Genomic DNA, 9,348 nt, shown 5'->3' on the forward strand with positions numbered 1-9,348 from the left:
TTGAGCGACAAATGTAACTCAAACTCTACCTTATATAAATTATTTTAAATTACTTTTTTTATCCACATGAGAACTCTCCTCTAAAACGCGCATGCACCTATCAAATATGATTTAGGCTTACATTTTCATCGGCGTCTTCTTTTTTAGGCAAATTGGAAAATAATAATCCCATCTTTCTGAAATTGGCTGATAATAATCCCAAGTCAGTTATTAGCCAATAATAATCCGACCTCGTCCAAATTTTTTGTAAAATAGTCCGCTGTTAAAATAACTTAATGGAGTTAAGTCTTTTTCCGAATTACAAACCGATGTTTTAGGGCTTTTGATCAGAATGAGGATACGAGTCGATTGATGTAAAACTTACCTCGAAATACTGCCCCAACCCATGAAAACGGTGCTTCAATTCGGGTGTTTAACTTCCAATTAACAAAATTCAAGCCATTTTGAACACAATTTCGAGATAAGTTTTACATCAATCGACTCGTATCCTCATTCTGATCAAAAGCCCTAAAACATCGGTTTGTAACTCGGAAAACACTTAATTTCGTTAAGCTTATTTTAACGGCAGACTATTTTACAAAAAAAAAAAAAATTGGACGATGTCGGATTATTATTGGCTAATAAGTGACTTGAAATTATTATCGGCCAATTTCAGAATGATGGGATTATTATTTTCCAATTTTCTTTTTTTTTTTTTTAAACCATCTGGCGCAACAATCTTTCAAATGACTAATCTGTCAAATTCTTCCCTCAAGAAAGGATATATGAAACTCTCTCACTATTGTTTCATAATGTTTAAGCATGCAATTTTAGTTACACATAAATTTAACATCAAGTAGTATTGTGTAAGCGACCTTGGACCTAAATTGTACTATGGTTGGGTCCACAACTCATATGCTCTGCTTGTGAAACCTATAACAAGGGTCTAGAACGAACCATAAACATTACTACAAGGGTGTGAAGTGTGAAATAAATGGCGGGTAAATTACACGACAAAAAAAGGCAGTCAGTTGGTCGTACTTGTGATGGTCGTTGGACGTAACTGTCCCTTCTTTATGTCAACACTTTTGCCTTGTTGCATGTGCCATCAAGCATCTACTTGCTTTATATAACTAATCAAAAATACTATCACGCCAACATATTTCAATTTCTATTCCATCAATTGATTTAAATGTAGTAGATAGCATATCAACATGTTGTATTCATAACAAAATAATAATGACTGATCTAGTTAGGTGTGAGTAATTATTAAAAACGATGTTATAAGATGTATTATATGGTACAATGTATATAGAGTTAATTATTGTTTTCGTCCATGTGGTTTGTCAAAAATCACTGTTTCAGTTCATTAGTTTAAAAATTGCGATTTCTATGTGGTTTCACTTTCATGACCATTTCAGTCCTTGTACTAATAGAATAAATGGATTGAAATGGTTACAAAAGTGAAACCACAGGGACTGAAATGGTTACGAAAGTGAAACCACAGGGACTGAAATTGCAATTTTTAAACTAATGGACTTAAATAATGATTTTTGACAAACCACAGGGACGAAAACAGTAATTAACTCATGTATATAGCAAGATTGTAAGAAATCGTTAGGCGCTAGTCGGCCGGTGGGGTACCGACTAGCGATTAATCGGGATTAAAAGAGATTAGTCGGATTGGGATTTAAATAACGTTTTATTTTATATGTTTAAGAACACATTTTTATATGTATTTTTTAAGTAAACACGTTTTAACACCTTCTTCGACTCATATTTTTAACTGGATAAGATTAATTGTCGGAATTTACAAGTTTTGGTCAAAAATCTGGCTGAAATCGCCAGACTGCCACCGACTTTTGTCCAACTGGGACTGGATTTGATCATGGTTGACCGTCTACTGAGTAATTAGCCGATTAGATAAAAATTACTCGGTGAACTTGGGACTAGCGATTAATCAGCGACTAATCGGAAGCTAGTCGGGATTTTTATAACCAGGTATTGTAGAAAAATCGTCTCTGTGAGTTACAACTAGAGGTGTTTGGTATTCGTCTCTAAACCAATAAAACGTCTAAATAGGTTATCAGCTTGGTTTTATTGTCGGTTCTTTTAAACTGTTTTTACCTGACGGTTTATAAGGATCCAAATATGAATTAAGTGTTGATGAATGAACTATATTGATATTTTAAGCTTTTGACCATATTACATGTATAAGAGAAGACGGTCATGGTTCATGATGCAGGAATGGCATAATACACACAGATGCATTTATCAACTATATATAAATTTAGATCAAGCAAAACGTGTAGCGTTCATAAGAACACGTTTAACATGATTACTCAATCTGAACACGACTAATCTAAACGTGTCATTTAGTTAAATACTAAAGCATATACGACACTACACACCAAATTTAACATGATTGCGTATTAGAAGTTTTATAACACAAATAACATGAAACATTTAATATGACACAACTTACACGTTAAAATAAAAGCTATGAAATGTTAAAGCCATAAATTTGTTAACAAGCTACATTAGCCGGCATCATGAAAATAAAAGCTATCAAAAAGTTAAAGCCATAAATTTGTTAACAACCTACATTAGCCGGCATTTTGACATATTTAATCATTTAGAGCATTTTATCCATCTCATCAAATTCTTTGTGTAATGTTTTTAAATTATAAAAAGTATAAAAAGTGGTTGTGAGTGGAGGAGAGAGAAAATATTACTGTTCATCTGTATATTTAGAGGGACACTGTTTATCCCCTATAATTTTTAATATATTTTGAAAGTGGTTGTGAGTGAAGATGAGAGAAAAATGTTATTGTTCATCTGTATATTTGGGGGGACACTGTTTACCTTCTATAAGGGTGGAGGGTATAACCCTCGGGGAGTATAGCGGTGACTTGAGTCACCGATTCGGTGACTATACCTTGTGATTGTGGGTGAGTGTTTGAGTTGGAGAGAGGGTGAGATTTCGGTGAGTGTTTACCGAAAATGGGTGAGAGAGAGAGTGAGTGAGAAAATGGTGGGTCCCAACCCCTTTTAACCAATCACAATTTTTTTTATTTTTCAAACTACTCAAACACTCTAGGGTGATTGATTGTATCCCCTGATTGAGTGCAAAATGGGGAGTAGAATGGGGAGTTGACATGACATAATATTATTGGGTAGGATTTCACTCAAACACCCTAAAGTGATTGGCCATACCCTTCACCCTAATTTTTTAATATATTTTGAAAGTGATTGTGAATAGAGGAGAGAGAAAAGGTAATGATAAAGGTATAAAAATATTATTTAATTGAAAAAGAGAGATAAAATATAGTGTTTTTTAGTGTAATTTATAATGAAAATATGGTAGAATGGATGTGAATGTTCTTAGAAAGTTATAAATCTACAAAACGAGTCTTAAATGTGGCATAATGAAATTGTTAACTAAATTAACATGATTAGTTAAAGGTGTTATTTGTGTCATAAACGTACATGACGGGTTGTAGCCAATTAAACCTTTTTTTATCTGTCATTAACTTTTCGACTTGTTTATGATCCGGACCCGAGTTTAACTTCATGTCAAGTCATGTTTTCATAATGAGTTTATGTAATAAGTTATCAGCTTTGCATGATTTAATGGCTAATACAGACACCGCTCATCTATATGACATCATACTATTATACCATGTTTGTAGGGATGGTAAAAATATCTAAGTCCGACGGGTATATCCAAAATTTGAAGCATTTGGGACAGGTATATCCGATACCCGACGGGTATTGGGCCAGGTATTGGTAGGAAAAACATTTTTCCTCGGGTATGGGACAAGTATGGGATTAGATGATACCCGACCTGTTTACCCGAAATTATATACACGTTTACCTGAAATATATACCTGAAAATTTTGAGTTTTATATTTATTTTCGGGGAATTGGCCTGTAATAATCTCACCTAGACCTTATTGGCCATTAATAATCCCACCTCAGAATATCCCCCCCACCAGTCCCACATTTCACCTATTTTTTCTACAATGGTCACCCATTAAAAAAAAACTTAACGGAGTTCAGCTTTTTTCCAAATTACAAGCAGATTTTTTAGGGCTTTTGATCAGAACGATGATACGAGTCCATTGATGTAAAACTTACTTCGAAATGGTGCTCCAAGTGACTTGATTTTGGTTAATTGGAAATTTAAACACCCGAATTGAAGCGTCGTTTTCATCGTTTGGAGCACCGTTTCGAGTGAAGTTTTACATCAATGGACTGGTATCGTCATTCTAATCAAAAGCCCTAAAAAATTTGTTTCTAATTTGGAAAAAAGCTTAACTCCGTTAAGTTTTTTAACGGGGGACCATTGTAGGAAAAATAGGTGAAAGGTGGGACTGGTGAGGGGAATATTCTGAGGTGGGATTAATAAATGGCCAATAAGGTTTAGGTGAGATTATTACAGACCAATTTCCCTTAATTTTCCAAGTAGTGTATAATTCTTATAGCTTTTTTATTTAAAAAAAAATAAACTTTTCACTTGAAACATATATTTTGATGACATTAATCATATTTATATGCTATGAAATACAAAATTACTTTTTGAGATTAATATTATAATATATTTACATTTAGAGTAAACTATTATTTTAGTCCCTGAGGTTTGACCCAAAATGTCACTTTAGTCCAAAATACTTTTTTTCTGTCCATTTAGTCCAAATAGTTTTTATTTGCGATTTTAGTCACTAACTTTCGTCATTTTTTGTCATTTTCATCCAACCTACTATCTCTTTTCAAAAAAGTCAGTTAACTTAGAGGCATTTTGGTCAAACCACATTTTTTTGTAGGTTCGATGCTATGGGGATAGTGGTGTGCCGATTTACAATGAAGCTGATGGTCGTGGTTGTTGTTATACGATGATGGCAGCTGTGTTGGTTGATGACGTGGGTGTCGGAAAAGTGGCTGGTGGTGGATGTGGTGGGTGGTGATGGTGGTGGGGTAGGTGGTGACGGTGCATGCAGGTGGTAACGATGATAAAAGTTTGTGATGGGGTGGGTGGTGTGAGGTGATGGTGGTGGTGGATGAAAATGACAAAAAGTGACAAAAGTCCGGGAGTAAAATGGCAGAAAAAAACTGTTTAGACTAAAATGGCAGAAAAAACACCATTTGGACTAAAGTAGTATTTTTGGTCAAACCTAAGAGACTAAAATGTCAATTTATTCTAACATTTATCAATACATCAAATATTATTATAGTAGTGATGATATGTATGTAATTTATCTTAATTTAATATATTTTATAGACTTTTAAAACATAAAATCATAAAAGAAAGTAAAAAAGTATATATACATAAAAATTCTAATGGATATACCTGATACCTATGGATTTGCCCGATATACGATTTGTAAATACCCGTCAGATAGTCGACGGGTAATGGGACGAGTATGAGACAAGATTTTACAACCGAGTATAAGTATGAGATTAGCCATATCTGCCCCATTACCGTCCCTATATGTTTATACTTGAAGGAGTAGTTATTCCTTTTCTTCTACACACCTTCAAATAAGATTCACCTACTGTGAAAATAAAAAATTCTAATAAGAGTAAACTTTCGTTTTGTTTCTTATGGTTTGGTTGTTTTAACGGTTTTGCCCCAATTATTTAAAAAATGGCTATTTTCCTCCAATAGTTTACTATGTTTTTACTATTTTGGTCCTCACCCGACCACCACCTTGAACCAGCTCCATCGGACCACCACCACCAACCCTACCCGACTACCACCTTGAACTAGCCGCCGGTAGTCACCCCCACCACCAAGCTCCAACTCTTTATCACTTCTCTCTCACCTCCACCACCTCTGTATCACCCTTCCCTCATTGTATTTTGAGCAACCACAAAACCCTAGATCTGCCACCTCTACTGTCTCTCAAACCACCCCTGCTGCCGGAAGAAACCATGCGGAAGAAACCATCCACCATCGTCGCGAGTCAACGCCACCACTATATCCCTGCCAACGAATAAAACCCTCCACCATCGCTGTCGGGAAAAAACTCTCCACAATCGATTCAGATCTTCTTAGATCAGCTTAGATCCGCTCGGATCTGCTGAGCTGCTCTTCCTGATGGCGATTGGTTACCGGAGGTTATGGTGGTCACTGGTGGTACAACTGTTTTTAACGAGGGTGGTTGCTGATGGCGGTTGGTTATGGTGGTGTCTGGTGGTACGGTTGTTGCTGGTGGTGATGGTGGTTGTTGGTGTACGGTGGTTGCTGGTGTGACAACCCGAGATTTCAAGGTTTATTCCCTACGAATCACTAGCTTCACAATCCTGTTTTTTTTACAATTTATTCTACGTGATGTCATGTGTAGTGTATGATTATAGTATTCTGATTCTTGGTCGATTATATGTGTAATGTTTAATAGTTTAATTGCAAATGAGTGATGGAAACCCAAATGACGAAGAATGACTCTTCGCCACAAGTGGGCTCAACGAAGGACGGGTCTTCGTCACCATCCATAATCGACGAAGAATGACTCTTCGCCACACAGGGGCTCGACGAAGAATGAACTTCATCACCCACGACCCAAATGAAGCCTAGTTGTGCGACTCGGCCCTATTCGCACTATTTAAACATAAAACTGTCAAACCCTAAGCTCTTCTCCGCATTTGCGAACGTCGGCAGTACCCTTCCTCTCCCCCGAAGCCCTTTTTGCACTTTCATGATCATCTTGTCATTCGGTTAGCAATCTATCATACTTTACGTTGTTATTTAATAACTGTTTTGTGATGATTTGAGACCTACTGTGGATATAGGGCTTTATTAGAAACCATACTTCTATATTGTGTTGATTAGGGTTTCGATGTTCATTGTTAACCTAAGGAATTAGAAGATACATGATGAGGATCCGATGGTTTGTATTTGTTCATGTTCATTATGTGGTTTAATAATTCTGTTTGATTGAAGTTATATTATGATATCTGTTGTATATGGTTATTTAATAGTCGAGAATGTGACATGATGAACATGATGATGTCTAGGGCCGCTAATAATTGATTTATGAGCATTAAGGAGAAACTGTTGCTATGAAACTGTATGATCATGAATGATAACTGACTAAAGCATAAGGTTTGATTCGTTTTGGAATGTTGAATGTGTTTACTGGAATTAAGGAATTCTCGTAACTGATAAGAGCAGGCAATGAACTCCCAGGTAGATGAATAATTAATCTTCGTCGACATGCCTTTTGACGAAACTCGGGATCCTTCGTCACACTTAAACCTGACGAAGGTTAAACCTTCGCCAGGGGCTTCTTCGTCACCCATGCACTCGACGAAGAATAATCTTCTCCGTTAGTAATCTTCGTCGTTGAGGGTTCTTCGTCGATAAGGAACCTTCGTCATTAGATAAATAGTCAAACAGTAGCAACGTATTTGGTAATGGATTGTGTGTTTATAAGATTTTGTTGGTTGCAGGATTATAATGTTGAATAGGAACGAGGGATCTGAATTGACTATGTGATTTGCACACCTGCTAGCTAAGTGACAATATGTAACATGCACATGGAATGTGGACTTGCACGAGAACTGAGCTCTTGATACATGTGAAACATGACCTTTGTGACTGAATGTAATCTGTGTGATTACGTGACTTGGTTGATTATGAAACTGATCTTGATTGGTAACCATGGTAGGGTTGGTTGATTAACTGGAACGGGTAACTTGATAAATACCAAGAAAATCTAAGGTGAGTTCATTGCCTTTTTCAAGCATGCGTCCCGGGAAGGGATATCTGGTAACGTTCCGGGGAGGAATGTCGGGTAAATGTGTTTGACTGGAATGTTAAACCTGGGATGTTGGTTAATACACTCATATCTATCATTAAGTCCCATCATATACTGAATTGGTTGCCGGGGAGGTAACAGGGTTCTTAGTTGATAGCGCTATTAGGTTTGGCACCCTCACACCGTACCGCGGATGATGGTCGTGAACTAATTACCTTAACCACTTGACCAATGTTTGATAGAGCATTGGGGAAGGGCAAATAATCTGGAGCCATCTGCGGTAATCGAGTTATTAACAACACCGAATCTCTGAAATGTTTTAAACTCGTATCTGGTAACTTAACGTGTTTACAAACTTTGAACTCACCAGCGTTGTCTGATACACTTGTTTGCATGCTTGCAGGTCGTTAGAGTCATGGTTATAGAACTTACTATCTGGGAGTGCTGCAGTGGTCATGGGTCGAGTCTCTTGGATACATGTTCTTTGGTTTCGTACACTTGTTTTGAAACAGTTGATTAACAATTTACGTTTTGCTTCCGCTGACGTTTTGGTTTATATTATGATTTGAAACTATATTATGAAATAAATGGAATCTTTTAATTATTATATTGTTATAGTTCAATGTGATTAGTGGCTGGATCCTGGTACGTCGCACTTCCCGCGGAGTTTCCACATGTGGTATTTTGGGGGTGTGACAGTTTGGTATCAGAGCCACTGGTTATAGTGAACTAGGTTTTAAAACGCCTTCATAAAACCAGACTATATCCGAACAGTTTTGAAATCGACCATGACACTCAGCTCCAGATTGCAAGGTTCGTATCTCGTTTACTTACTGTATAGCATATATAGTGTACACTTGTGTATGAGCTTGCATGTGATTGAACACTTAGCATTACAGACTGATTTCATTGTGTTACTTGCCTATGATAAGTGGATGATAGAGTCACAATGTGATATTTCTCTAGACTTTCATGATTCATGTTTTGTGATGTCTTTTGTCTTGCTACTCGAATATGAGGAACCTTTTAGCACAAGTTGGGAGGAGCTGAGATAAACATGCACACTGCATTGTTATTATGGGTGCACACATAATAATAATGTGGGGTGCGAGTGAGTCCTAGTGAGACTTAACGAGTGTGAAAGGGGTTTCGCTCTGTTGTCTGATGTAAACTCAGTAGTCTGTAGAAGTCATTGTGAGGTTTGACTCCTACCTTATCTCGACCCTTAACCTTTTCCCTTTTCTTATATAGAATCATGAGCGGATGAGGCCATGGATGTGGTCACATTGCGATGACCCAGGCCAAGTTGACAAACTTGATTAACACACGTGTGGCTGAGGCTTTGGCAACCTATCAAGTTGGTACGAAATGTGCCAAATACTCTTTATTCTTATGTCGCGTACAAAACTCTTACCCGTGTGCTGTATTTTCTTTCGTCCATTAGGTCAGCAAGCGAATCAGAATCAAAATAATCCGCCTGCTTGCACGTTCAAGACGTTCATGGATTGTAAGCCACAGACATTCAGTGGGCCTGAAGGGGCTGTGGGGTTATTACGTTGGTTTGAGAAGGCTGAGTCAGTGTTCGCTATGTGTAACTGTCCCGTGGGGG

Source organism: Helianthus annuus, chromosome 17, assembly GCF_002127325.2.
Source record: "Helianthus annuus cultivar XRQ/B chromosome 17, HanXRQr2.0-SUNRISE, whole genome shotgun sequence".
Lineage (NCBI taxonomy): Eukaryota > Viridiplantae > Streptophyta > Magnoliopsida > Asterales > Asteraceae > Helianthus > Helianthus annuus.